Genomic DNA, 15,205 nt, shown 5'->3' on the forward strand with positions numbered 1-15,205 from the left:
TTTAAATGGTTGTATAGCCCACTATACCGTAAGCAAGGCTTAGTAAAATCTAGAGCATGTCCTATTTTTTTTCCTGTATTTCCGTTCCATTAGAAGATGGTGAAGAAAATCACTATAATAATAATGGTTTTTCTAGATTACTAGTACTTTACCCTTTTGATATTAAGGTTTTAATATGGCAGTTCCGCAAGGGCAGTTATCAGCTTGGATATATTAGAATTCAGCACAGAATTGGTAATGTGTAAGTTTCCCTAGTGGACATGCTTGGTCCACAGAGGTCAGATCTATGGATTCTCGATTGTTATGCATGTTTAGTTACACACCAGTGCCTGCAGGGTTCCTTACTGAGTGCTCCAGCGTGTGCTGCGGAGATAGCCAACCTACAAGACCCTTTCAATTAATTTGTTTCTATGTATCACATATTGGTGACATTCATAATGAGATTTCTAGGGAAGTGGGGGGGGGGGGGCGGGGGCTTGTAAACCTTGAAACATCTGCAGCTTATCAGAACTATCTTTTTTCACCTATTTTAGGGTCTTTTACTACTTTGGTGTACCTCACTTTCATATTCTGCTTTGTATTAAATTACAAATAGAAAAATTTCAGTGCAAGCTTCCTCGTCATCTTATAGAAATATTATTTATTCGTGTTACTGCATAATAGTACAACGGGTAAAAACGCACAGAAAACTATATATTTTTTTTTTTTGTACTTTTACTCGATGTACTATACTTAATTACACAAAGAATATTTTTAGAAGATGACGAGGAAGTTGAAACTTTTCTATTCGATGATTTGTTGTTTCTACCTTGGGCTCATCAGTCTTCCGTCAGGTGGAGTTTAGCAGAGCTGTCCTGTACATTTGCTTCAAATTACACTTTTATTTCATAGACCAGAAACCTATCTCGAGAAGGGCATTATTGATCTTCAATTATTTGATTAACACGGTGATAGTGCCGGATATTTAGGATGTGGAGCACTTACAATTCTCTAGCTGAAGCTGAATTGAATTGTCAGATGTGTGCAAATGTTACTGGCGGTATAAAAGATGCCACTGCAGGGTGTAATGAATTGATGAGAACTGAATGATAGGCCAGGGTTTGTGAGCTGCCCCAGAGCCTCTAATGGGGCTGGTTTATGTAATCTCTATGCTCAGCCCACTGCTCTCTAAAGGAGAAGGGGTGGAGGGTGCTTTAGGAAGCTTAGATCATACTTGAGCTCTGCTGAGCTATTGTAAGTATGGGAGCCCCTTTTATTCACTCTGTAATTGACCCATCTTATGAATTTTAGTTGGCAAAGAAGCTGAGGTTTCTATTTTATTTTGAATGGGTGCAACCCCATCCCCAGGAATGAAAAATGTTGCATTATTTTTTTCTCCATAGACTAGAACTATTATAAACACTTGAAGTCAGAATTAGGAGCATTTGGGAATGTTACCAACTCTGGGACATTTAGGGCTTACATTACTAATATGGTTGTATCATCAACAATTTGGAGGTTTCACAAGAGGAAAATTCAGGGCTTGACACCCCCCCCCCCCCCACTTGTAAATGTTTCATATTGTAATACAATCAGTTATTTTTGTGATCATATCACTGTTTGTATTTTGTATCAGTTTTATAAATATATAGATAGATAATAGATAACTTAGTTAAATGTCCATGAATATATTACAGATCCTTTGCTTAAAGCTTTGAAAACATGATCGGATGCCAAAGGTCAGAGTGTCTAACTTGTTAAGACTTAATGTACAAAGGAGCCCCAGTATTTACTTAAAAGCAAGGCCTGGGTGCTGGCCAAATATCCATTCACCCTGGCCGTGCTTTGATCTCCTGACTAATCATTTCCTCATACAAATTAGGACACCAGAGAAGGACTTTGACCACTAGCCAGCTGTCTACAGACCTGTGCAGACACCTCCTAGCACTAAAACTCTCTTTCAGTTTTTCTACAGTGTCTTTTTAATCTGACCTTGCTATACTTGAAAATATAATTCAGAATAAGACTGAAGGTGGGCAAACCACCTCAAGAGATGTAAATGGAGTTTCTGATTCTTCCACAATTCTGGCTGCAGGTATTAAATAAAATGCCCAGTACTGTCTTTAAAGGAAAACAACCATTACTAAAGGTGTGAGGCTTTCTGAATAAGAGAGCATTTCTGCCTAGTTGCGATGGTTGGTTGTGTTATTGGTTCACGCTTTGCATGACCCCAAGTGATGTGGTCCAACTCTTACCACTGTTTTAGAGAAGAAGAAATGTAAATAGTTCCTCATACACAGGTATGAGAAGTTTCTTTTTTGCCAAATTGTTTATTGTACACCTTTTATATGAAGCTTGCTTTACCTACTCTCTATAGATGGTACCATGTGAGTTAATTAATGTTAAGACTTGGCTGCAATAGAATTCTTTGTGGGAATTTACATTTGTGTAACGATTAACCTGATTAACTTTACAGATATTCAGTATTTAATATTTCAGAGAAGGTTGGCAATTGTGTATTGACTCCTGCACCTGCTCTATTGCTTCTGTATCCCCTGCCAGGGAAAACGTTGTGTATATCTCTCCTAACTGTATTGCACAAGAATGTGGATTATGTGTTGAGACTTTAATCCTTGCAACAAATCCCTTCCTGTTAAAATGAAGGCAGAACCAGTCCCAATCCGTGCCTGTACTTGGCACATTTTTCAAATTCTTTGCTCTGGGTAGAGAGCAGGCAGGATAAGTAGAGTGCTAAATTCAGTTAAAGGGGCATTCCCATGAAGACAAGATTCTTGAGTATACTCCGGATCACAACATAAAATATTCTCTAATTCACTTTTATTAACAAATTAAAGCAGTTAACAGATATAATTCCAGCCTGTCTTTATCAGTCCTGGTGTTGACAATTTTGGTTTCCCTTCGATTGGACTGTAAATCTTGTTACTATGGTCAGATTATTTTCATGAATAGCTTCTCTTTTCTGCACACTGCAGCACTCTCTGCCTCGTGCCCCTTCCCTCTTGCATTACAAGACCAGCTCAGACACGGGTGTTTGTTGCCGGCAAGCAGCATTGTGCAGAGACTTAGTCTACAACCTACAGACAGATAAGCAGGTAGCAGTGCTGACTGTGTGTTTTATTGATTGGGTGAGGGAGAAGAAGATCTGTGAGTGTCATTGTGTTTTACATCCATCTCATGGATCTCCTCATCTCATCTATGATCTGTCTCATCTTTTTTCTGTGTGTCCGATACTAGTAGAATGTTCAGAAGCTAAATAAAAGTGAAGATGATCCATGGACCCTGATAATCTAAGCACATTGTCAGTACACAGCTTCTCACAGCACAGAGGGATTATGAAGTGTCTGCTCAGAGAGTCGCCCCACACTCTGGAGTTCTAGTAGCTAAAACAGCAATAAAACTCAGTAAAATTGTAGATAGTTAAAATGATCTATTATCTAACTTTGAGAACTTTCTTTTATGGGCAAACCCCTTTAAGGTTATCAGTAATGGTGTACATAACTTTTATGTTGTTTCTTGGATTAGAATTCACTTTACACCTCCGCAACTGTTACAGAGGGCTTCTATTTGCTTTCCATACATTCACCTCTTTTATTCTTTTTTTTTATTCTGAAACCCGAGACTGCTCCCTTTGTTCTGCAACTACTCCAGCACCCTAGTATGGAACCAGTCTATATGCCTCCTTTTATACCTGCTCATACAACCTCTGTGCATGGCTGTACTATGTATAGAAACAATGAACGGCAAAAAATATTTCTGTGGAGTTAGACAATACTGAGTTACTGCTGCAGGGCCCTCACTCCTTTTGTTTCAACTGACAATGTTATTACTCTGTAATGTCTTATTTTGTTTGTATATGTAACCCATGATCCATACACCGCTGCAGAATATGAAGGTGCTATAGTAATACACATTTATTTATTTAACATAGATGAATGCATGAGCCCGTTATATGTTTTCTCAATGTAGTATGTTTAATATCCTAGATATCATAAAAGATTATTTCCCCCACGCTTCCACAGCTGAACCACGGGAGGACTCCTCCACCCCAGGACTGGACACTAACCAGGGGGAGGGGGGGTTCCTGATCGTAGCCAGTCAGGAAGGCTGCATAGGGATCAGAAGTTGCACATAGTTGGGCTGGCTTCTCTAAACAGAGGGGAAGAAGTGGCCTTCTATCTAGTGGGAAGAAAGGCCTGTTTGCATAAGCTATTCACCAGTATTTCATGGGGAAATATCCTTGCACCTTTAATAGGGGTAGTGGAGTGAGTAACCAAATTAGCCTAGAGGGTAAGAGACAGATATTGGCTATGTGACCGTAAATATGGTGGACAGCAAGTCGCTTCTCTTTTTGTTAGAAACGTAAATGCTGCTCAGCTCTACTTCTAGTCTAGAAACATTGTAGCTGTTTTCTAGGGATGTCTCCTCACAGGACAATGTCTTGTTTCACTTATTATATCTCTGATGGAAAGGAATGCTTTATGTAAGCAGCCTAAGAACTGCATTGACCCAGCATTGCCCTCTGGCAGTGACCCCCCTTGCTAAAGCAAATATTTACATGTATGACATAGACTTTTTATGTTGCTGATGGTGGAGATTGTTGTAGCACATTGGACTCATAATGTGCCCTTCTCTGTTTTTTTGTAGTTTACATGGGCTCTCAATTTCTCCTTTATGGGATATAACTATTGAAGATTTCACAAGTTTTTGGTGATGAGGGAAATTGCCAAAGTGAAAGCCACCAAAAATTAATGTGTTGGCTAATCTTTCCTCTTTTTTTATTTTTTTTTAATTTTTGTTGCTTCCCTTTACATAACTTATTTTTTCCCATTCACAGAACTGTATAAGGACTGATCTGTGGACCACTTCATAGTGGCACCATTATTTAATGTTTTGTTCCAAAAAATTCTAAATTTGGGTCAAAATAACTTACAGTGTCCCCTTTTATTCTTTGGGTCAGTATGATGATGGATATACCCAATTTATATAGTTATGCTATGTCTTTGTGGTATACTAGGATTATACAGTTTTGGTAGCCTAGGGTGCATTCTCCAGCTTTGGATGGTACTGGGACTTCTTTGCACAGAAAGGCATAATCTTATGTGTGTTTGATCAGATCATTTTGGTTTTATCTACCCAGTAAGTTGAAACCTACTAAAAGAAAAGTTGGAATCTGTTTATTAACTCTTTAAAAGGGTTTGCCCACAAAAGACATTTTTCAAATTACAATTACCTAGTGATGTTTACATAATAAAATAATAAATAATTTTTAACCACTTTACTTTACAGTTTTACTGCTGTTTTAGCTCCTATCACTCAGTGATGGTCAGTGTAATAGTCTAGAGTGTGGACGGGGACTCTCTAAGCAGACACTTCATGATCCCTATAGTTCTATGTGCTGACAATGTGATTAGATTATCAGAGTACAAGGTTTATATACACTTTCATTTACCTTCTGAACATTCTACTAGTATCTCACACATAGAGAGATGAGACAGATCAGAGATAAGCTGATGAGATTCATGAGATGCCAATTACACTCAATGACACAGTCGGCTTTGCTACATCTCTGCTCTATCACACTATCACATCAGATGTGCCTCCCTCCCCGGATAAATAACGTATCTGTCTGTAGCCTGTAGCTCTCTTGCTGCTGTTGTTTGCTGGCAGGAAGTGAGTATATGTGAGCTCCTCCTGGAATGCAGGGGGAGGAGCCGGTGCAGGGATCCGAGGGAGAGAGAAGCTCAGCTCCACAGCGTCAAACAAGATGGCTGCCGACCCTAAAGTCAGAAGATACAGGGTCAGAAACAAGGGGAAACTGAAATTGAGTACACCGGGACTTTAAGAAACTTGTCTTTGTGGGAATACCCCTTTAATTACAAATAACATGACTACAGTAATTGATTTATAAAAAAAAAAATTAGCTATAGTTCATATAGATGAATCTTTGCTATTTTATGAGGGTTTTGTAAAGACACGTCAGCTGACATGTATGTGTTTTTTGGGCTTTACCACTCATCGCTCTTATGTATTATTCCTGTACTATGCCATGACATCATGAATGGTTAGGGTTGAAACACTTAGGCTCTTTCAGACATTTACCTTCTCTGTAAAGCATCAGAACTGCACTACTACCTCATTCAAAAGTATTTTCTGCAAATGCCATTTTGGTTTAATAATAATAATGAAATAAGTAAAAGATGAAGTGTGTTCTGTTAGTGTTTAGTTTTACCACTAACTCTACTACATTGATAGTTTTGACCCGCTTTAAATTACTTTTGTATATGCATGTTGAAAATAAGTATTTTTACTCTCAAGTTCAAGTATGAATCTGAACATTCCAAGCACTTGATCTTTGCCTTCTTTACTAACTCTGATTCTTGTCTGCTTCCGAGTAGTTTTGTTCCAACTTCCCAACATCCTACTGCATGATCTGCATTGTTCAGAGAGCTGGTGATTAGGATTCACTGAGACCTGTCACACACAGTCTTCAATGTGACCATTCATTAGAGTGGGGGATGGGATCCGTGTTGCATTTCATTAATTCTGATCTAACCATTCTCTCCTCTGTAGTTTAGATAGGTCAGGTTTCTCCAGTCCAAGCTTTCCGAAATGCTGTTTTATTGCTGCAAAGTATACAAATACACAATATAATATAGGGTCATAAGAAAAGGTGACCTTATGTAAAATATATGCTTTACATATCTGCGAATAATAACTGATCAAATTCTGACATCAGGGCTAATTCACACAAGGGTTAAAAACATATCCTATTTGTATCGACATCAATTCCCCTCCACCCCATGTGGTTGTTTTTTTGTATTCTGCGGATGTGGAAAAAAATCAGGATGAACATTAGTTTGAAGGCAAAACACCAGGCTCTTTAGCATTATGATTGGAAACTAAACTGACTGCACATCTGGTGTGTAAATAAATCCTTCAAATTGGGTAAATCCCACCTCTAAACAACTTCACACAACCAATTACTCCCTATCAATGCTTATTTAACTACATGAAGTCAAAAATAGACGTGTGAAAAAGTGCAGGCAGTCCCCGAGTTATGTACAAGAGAGATTCTATATGTTTGTTCTTAAGTTGAATTTGAATGTAAGTTGTAGATGGGTAAATACTGCAAGTGTAACTCCAGACACTGTTTTGGTACCTGTGACAATAAGATTCATAAAATTTTTGGTTGACATGGGAACAAGGATGAATGAATGATAAAGATTCATTGCAGACACCTTACAGTTGACCATTGCAGTCTTGGACTAAAGTAAATTTCTGGCATCCAGAGATCATCAACAGAGGTCACAATGGGCAGAGAGGTCCATTTGTAACTGTAGGTCACTGCCAGCTGGGTGTTCTTTTTAATTTTATGTCTGTGTAGCGTTGTTTTTGCACAATTTCATTATTGCGGCATTCCATGTGACAAATGAACATAGATAGACCAAAGCTAAGTTAGTTTGACTTCCTCTTGCAACAAATTCATTAAACTAGATTACGCTATTTTTCACAATAGGAATAGGTTCAAGATTTGTCACAAAATGACTCCTGTTACCTCCCTCTCCCCTTTCCATTTGTATGTGCTGCAACTTTTTAAGTCTGGCTTAACATTATTTAGAACACATAACACCTGAATCCATAGCAGGTAATTGATTTTGTGTTCCGCTTTATCAGTTTCTTATTTTATTTATTTTGCCCCACTCTTCATTTAAACCTAGCTTAACATCATCCAGGTTTTGTGGGCATTGTGCAAAGCTGTCTTTAAGGTAGTCCTGGACTTAATAGCATCTTGATTCTTTTCACTTATATTGTAGATTTCTTGGTGTTTGAGCTTCAGTGGTTAGCCTCACTTTAGTATAATTATTTCATGGTGATTTCAAAGACTCCAAAGTGCCCAGTTTCTGTGGCCACAAAATAAGCCCAATTCATCATCCATCATCAACTGTGGTCGTATGCTGTGTTTGGATGATGTCAAATGTGGCACAGTGTGTTTATGGATATATTTTCCTACCTTGGCCTACTCTGTTCGAGGGACATTGGGTGAGATTCATCAAGATTGGGGCCTTCTCCACCAGTCACACATATGCCTTTAAGCGAGGGGGTGATTCTAGATTTTCTGCTGCTTAAGGGGTAAATTAAATGCACCCCCTACTCGTAAATTTGTGCCAGCAGTGAATACACTGCAGATAAATTTATAACAGCAATAAATGTTTTACCCACCAAGGCTGCCATTAGGCAGATAAGGACATCACTTTTGTTCTGAATTGGTTGCTGATTCTGCCTTCTCACTTTTTTACTAGTTTGATTAAGACTGGTGTAAGGTTGACAATTCTTCTCCTTCAGGTTTAGAATGTAATGACAGAATGGTTGGTTGTTCTGGCTTCAGCTGGTTTGGAGATCTTTAGAGCCCTGGTTACCTGAATATTCCATTTTTCTTTAGACTATCTAGTCATTACTATTAAAGTGAACCTGTCCTCAGAAATGTCATTTTAAGCCGGTGACCGGTTCCAATAGATTATGCTATGCTGAAATGTTTTAGAATGCTAAAAATCAATGTATAAATTAGTCAGCATAAAATTTGATCAGATTTTTTAACTAGTAAGAAATTGGCTCATTTCTAACTTTAATACTTTATGGACAGAATGTTGCTGTTCTTTAGATGATGCTTTTGTGTCCTCTCCAGTGCACAGGACATGCTCGCTGTGTTTCATGTATTTAGTTTCCTTTCACTAAAGACACACAATTGTCATGGTTACAGGTGCTAGTAATGCCGTATCGCATCTCTGCATTGTATCGGATTACTCTCTCTGTGAATGAGAGAAGCGCATGCTACATCAGTGAGAGAAGTGTTTTCTTCCATGTTATTCCACAAAATATGACAGGGTCTTTATAATATTTTTTTTCCTCACAATAATAGGTTCGGACATATTTTTAAGGATGTCTTATTTTTTTCCATGAACAACAAATCCACATTAAATGATCTTGTGACTATTTCCTTTAGAATCATTGCCTCCAATAGCTCATGTTTAGTTATGGGACTTTGTTTACATGAGCCCTTCCTGTCTAACAGACTGGATGGGAAATGGCAATCATTTCTGGAAGTTGGCACCTAGAGGATTTAAAGGGGAGTTATTAGTTATATGAAAATCGCACTCTCAACTGTAAATTTAGGAGTAGATATATCTGGTTCTGTGTCATTTAGAAACTGTCTTTGTGCGATATTAAAGGGAAAACTCTCCTCTTTAAAATGACACTAGTGTTTCCAGGTTCCACAGTTTGGAAGATGGACCCATTGGTAATTAGGGCTTCTTTTCGTAGTAGGGCAATGCAACCCTACTATGAAAACTGAATTTAAAATCGTGCTAGGTCTTATCTTCAGGGAAACCAAAAATGTTGATTTTTCAAATATCTTATATAAGTTAAAGAGAACTTGTCACCAGGGACCTTATTTTTACTCATTTTTAAGGTTGCAGAAGCATATCATACCTGCATTGAAAATATGCTACTTTTAAGCATTTGCATTACAATATGTGTGTTTTATCTTATCTGGCTTTCTGACAGAATCCCCTTTTTAGGGTTCATTCACATGTGCGGGCATACTGCCATGTACTGGAGAGGAGGAGGTGGTGACCCCCTCCTCCCTCCATAGGAAACTGCGGGTGCATGGCCGCACACTAGGGAAAAGATAGAGCATGCTCTATCTTTTCCCGGTGTATGGCGTGGAACAGTGCCACACGTGTGTCACCATAACGTCAACGGGTGGCCATTGCCATCTATGGGGACGTATATGCAAACTTGCTCCCTCATGTACGTCCCTCCCAGATGGCCGTGTGAATAAACCCTTAGTCCCAGGGGTTGGCTTTTGTTTGGATGCGTTTCAAAAAACATGAGCATTGAATGTGCTGCTCACTCCCCAGCTCTTAGCCCAGACCCTTCTGCTTCTGTACAGCTCCTCCCTTCCCACATTGATGTCAGCTTACCTGACATGGAACAATGCATCCAAACCAAAACCCAACCCCTGGGACTAAATGGAGGATTTTGTCGGTAAGCCAGGTAAGTTACTAGACACAAATATATTATAATGCAAATGCTGAGAGATGGCAGAAAGGCATATGTACTGTGCAGGTGTGATGGGCTTCTGCACTGTCTTTAGTGAAAATGAGGTTCCTGGTGACAGGCTCCCTTTAAAGAACTGCCATTAGGTAGGTGTACTATATAATGAAAATGACAAAAAGTATATCAATATGAAAGTAATGCACAAAAGAAGGAATTTGGGTATTTTATTAAAGTACAGTGAATCCTGGGCAGTGGTGGCGAACCTATGGCATGGGTGCCAGAGGCGGCACTCAAAGCCCTTGTTGTGGGCACTCGGCGATCGCCCCAGGACACCAGACAGGACTCAAAGAATCTTCCTGCAGTTCCAAGCAACTTAAAAGATGCTGCTTTCGGTCATTTGCTACTTGGGACTGTAGGAAGAGAGAGAATTGGACAAGGTCGAATTATTTTTTGAGAACCTCCTGCTGGCCCAACGATTCTCTGTGTACAGAGGGAAACTGGAAAGAAGCTAAAATGATGAAAATTTTCCATCTTTCTACTGTGTTGCTGTCCTCAGGAGGCCAATGTGATTGAAAGATGTTGAACAGGGAGCAATAAGTTACTGCTTTAATTTTTGGTTGGCACCTCACGATAAATAAGCAGGGTTTTGGGTTGCAGTTTGGGCACTCGGCCTCTAAAACGTTCGCCATCACTGCCTTAGGGTGAAGACACACATGGCGTTTTTGGGCCGTTTTTGGGCCGTTTTTACTAAGTGCGTTTTCAGATCGTTAAAAACGCATGCGTTAAAAAACGCATCCGTTTTTTAAAAACGCATGCGTTTTTTGAAAACGCATGCGTTTTTGTCCGTTTTTCATTGCGCAATTTCGGAAAAACGGACAAAAACGCATGCGTTTTAAAAAAAACGCATGCGTTTTAAAAAAACCGCATGCGTTTTAAAAAAACCGCATGCGTTTTTAAAAAACGGATGCGTTTTTTAACGCATGCGTTTTTAACGATCTGAAAACGCCCTTAGTAAAAACGGCCCAAAAACGCCATGTGTGTCTTCACCCTTAGGGGCTGGGGTGAGGAGAAAGAAATAGTTTACTTCACCCTACCCTGGCTTCGGTTTCTAGCATTGTGGCAGTATTCTCGTCTTCAGTGCTCATGGTGCAGATGAGAATGGACAAGAGGGTCAATGCTGCATGCTGGAACACAGTTGGAATCTGAGCGAAAAAAGTACACTCTTCCCCCCCCCCCCCTTTTTTTTCTTTTACCCTTTTAGTTTTTGTTTTACTATTTTTTTTTTTTTTTGTTTCTTTATGCTTCAGTTATTAATAATGAAATGTGTAAAGAAGCCTGACAGAAACAGGTGTGAACTTTAACTTGGCCCTCATGCACAGGACTGTAGTAGTTTCAGGATGTGTGCAACAGCTAGCATGTGTCCATGTGTGTTTCAATGGGCTCATACAAACAGTGGTGGTTTGCACAGCCCCATGTATGAGCCCCGTACCTTGGCAGCAAATCTCAGAGCAGGTCCTTTTCTGGACCATGTTTGCATCTCTGCCCACAATGTGTGTGCCGTCTGCATTCGCAGATCAGTTCTTAACTTACAAAATAATGTGAGTCTTCAAACAGTTGAAAGAAGGTAGTAACATAATTTGGCAGTCCTTTTTTTTTTTTTTTTTTTTGAATGGATCTGAAAAATAAATGGATGATGTGTGGATGACACACAGAACTTATTTGCAGACATACAGCTTTGCAAATACTGAGCTTTTATACAGACACATGGGGCTCTGCCTTCTCTGTACTATAAAATACCTTAATATTTTCCTCCCCATTCACACAAACTTGCTTCTCTTACGTTGGCTGCTAGTTTATCATCAATGCCTTTCCCATGAATTATTTTTCTTTAAAAGCATTTGGCACCAATCCTAGTGCTGTGCTATGAGGAGATGCCAGCGAAGTCCTCCTGGCAATTAATGAGTCCAAGTGAATTGTCTTTGTTTGTATGGCCACAAAGAGGACAACATAAATCAGCAGGGAAAGAAAGGAATATGCCGTCTGAATTTCCTGTGCCTTGAAAGTGTAATCCCTTGCACTATGAAAAGAGTCTTTTCTTTAATGTTAAACCTTAGAGGAAAGTTTTGGAGCAGCTTAGCAGCATTCTAGCTTGTCTTCATTCTTCTCCATGCAACTATACTTGTTTAAGTCCTTGCCCCTTTGAAGGTCACCACTCCGTCATTATGCTGTAGACCTCCTAGTTAATAATGGTTATAGCCTCCTTACAAACCTCCATTAAATGAAATGTCCAGTCATTCTGAAGAAGACCTGTATTCCAAATTTATAAAGTTACCTCTAATTGGCCTTTGGCATCCTTGTTTCCGATTTATTTTATGTAAATATTTTTGTCTGTAAGCTTATTTTACATGGTATCCAGAGGTCGCAGTAACATTTTTACCGAAGGGTAATAATACTCCTCTTACCATTTTTGAGGAGTATTTTTAGCCGATGAGGAGTATGAAAATTTTGGTAATACATATACACATCTCATAGGTGTTTATAATGTTAATAGACGCTATTTATACAAAAAGAATCATCTGTCTGCTCACTGCACACATACACTGGCACAACACAGCGCGCGACCACACACACAAAAAACAGCGCACACACACAACACAGCGCACACACAACCGGCTCTAGGTTTGAGTAGGCCCCTGGGCAACAGAACCTCAGTGGGCCCCTTTGCTATAGCTCGCAAATTTTGTGGCAGATAACGTGTCCTATGGCCCCACTTTTGCCCCCTCTCCTAACCCCACTATGTGTTTTACATGTTATCATGTGTTTGGCTGCTTTGAAAGCCTTTTTATTCATTGCTGGACACGTAAACAGCTGTGTTAACACTTTCACATTTGCATACATTTCTAATAATGAAAGAATACGATTTGAAAGCATCCAAACACATGGTAACATTAGAAACACATGCGTTCTTACCCATACGTCCAAACACTGTGGGCCACATTTATCAAAAGTAGAGAAGCCTGTACTATGTGCAGTTTCCTCACAAGTGCGGCAGATTCATCAAAACTGGGGCACGTTCTTCATGAATCTGACGCCCCCTGCACTGCTCGGGAAGTGTCAACAACTTTTTTTATGCACCTTTGACATAATTCGGTCAAGATGCAGTAATAAATATGGAGCAGGGTCCGACTCTACACCAGAACACCCTGTTTTGTGCAGGATTTTGTGGTACAGCGGACACAGCTGCCGTGACACAATACTGTCGCAGACACTTCATAAATACATGTACAAGTAGTTTGCACCTTCTTTTCAGTGCAAAGTCAGGCAGAAAACTGTCGCAGACACTATAATAAATGTGCCTTGTGTGAATGCACCGTCAGGGTTAATGTAAGGAAGCATTGATAGAATGGCAGCAGGGACATAATTTGGAGGCAAGGTGACCTGGCAAATATAGTTAGGTGGTTGTACATGGGAAAGAGATAGGAGGTCAAGAGGAAGGGAGTGGTGGAACAGGTGGCACCCAGGTAACATTGCAGGGGGAAGAAAGTGGGCATAAAAAAACCACAACCGACTGTCAGAGTCAAGACTGAAAGGGTTAATTGCACACACAGGGCTTGACTCCTACCATGCTGTCCTCCTCAGCGAGGTCACAGGGTCACCATACATCAAACAGGAGTGGGCTTTGCTTCCTGTCTGTTTCTGTCTGAATAGCTGCGAACGCTGATAATGCTGAGGCCGATCCAAGCAGCGCTGGTGGCTGGAGGCACTGAGTGCTCGTTAAATCACACAGTGGGAGGCTCGGCCATGGCCCGTACGGGAGTGCAGTGCACGGCTGTAACACAGACACTGAGGATGCAGAGAGTAACCGCTCTCTGTATCATTATTATATCCCTGTCACACACCGGGCCCTGCACTGGCACAACACAGCACTCACTCACATACACACAGAGTGCAGTGTACCGCGGCTCACACTCACCCGGGATCACATAACTGCTGGCCGCTGCTGCAGGCAGAGAGAATTGGAGCAGGACGAGTAGCAGCGGCTCACATGTCTCCCCTGGGTCCGGCGCTCACAGATCCCAGAGATCGCTGCATCCTACTGAGCGGTCCCGCGCACGATGCGATCACTCTACTGCCATTCCCCTCCTATACAGTGCGCGCCGGGCCGCTCAGCCTGCGCGCTACACGGAATAATTGCCAAGCGTATCTTTACGCATGGCAATTATTTTGGGGGGTAATGGCGCCTCATCACGCGTCTATGACGCGTGGTGAGGCGTTAATGCGATCTCTGATGGTATCTATGGGTTAGGACTTTACAGTAAGTAGTTGTACGTCCACAAATACACACTTACGTTTTTCATCAGACTCTTATCACAGATATTATCATATTTGTCATATTTTAGGGTGTAACTCTATTCTTCCTGTCAAACTGACATATTATAAGGCAATAGAGTCCTGTGACTCTTCCAACCAGCTATACTTCTTTTTGCATGTTCAGTACTGTATATAACAGAGTGTTCAGCAATACTGATTGTAACACTATGTTCTATCTTATGCAGGATGATTAAACCATCAGCATTCATGTACCTTTAAACCTGCATTGCATCAGGTAGGTATCTGTTGTACTTTATGTGGTTTGGTCTTAATAATTATTGTTTCAACCTGTGTCTGTACTGAACTACATTAACCTGTGTTGTGGAAGCCATTTACACAATCACCATTGTTTGTCTACCTTTTATATCGAAAACTTTAACCCCTTAAAGGCCAGGCCCTTTTTAGTTTTTGCGTCTTTATTTTTCACTCCCACCTTCAAAAATCTATAACTTTTTATTTTTCCATTTATAGAGCTGTGTATGGGCTTATTTTCTGCGTAACAAATTGCACTTAGTATTCAATATTCTATGCCGTATACTGGGAAGCGGGAAAAAAATTCTAAATGCAGTGAAAATGATGAAAAAACTAATTTGCGCCATTTCTTGTGGGCTTGGTTTTTACAGCTTTCACTGTGCGCCACAAATGACATGTCTACTTCATTCATTGGGTCATTACGATCACAGGGACACCAAATTTGTATAGGTTTTATAATGTTTTCATAGATTTACAAAAATGAAAACCTCCTGTACAGAAAAAAACATTCTTCATTTTGCCGTCT

At 40.1% G+C, this 15,205-nt stretch overlaps 1 protein-coding gene across 3 annotated transcripts in view; it reads left to right on the forward strand.

Moving 5' to 3' along the window:
- KANK1 (KN motif and ankyrin repeat domains 1) overlaps nt 1-15,205 on the forward strand; it is a 124,829-nt gene that overhangs the window by 16,026 nt on the left and 93,598 nt on the right. For 2 of the 3 annotated variants that reach the window (XM_072151551.1, XM_072151569.1), the window contains exon 2: nt 14,613-14,662. The exons of the other annotated variant lie outside the window; for it this stretch is intronic. The gene's annotated coding sequence lies outside the window, so the exon portion shown is untranslated. The remainder of the gene's footprint in view (nt 1-14,612; nt 14,663-15,205) is intronic. 3 annotated transcript variants of the gene reach the window in all.

This window comes from Engystomops pustulosus, chromosome 1 (assembly GCF_040894005.1).
Source record: "Engystomops pustulosus chromosome 1, aEngPut4.maternal, whole genome shotgun sequence".
NCBI classification, from domain to species: domain Eukaryota; kingdom Metazoa; phylum Chordata; class Amphibia; order Anura; family Leptodactylidae; genus Engystomops; species Engystomops pustulosus.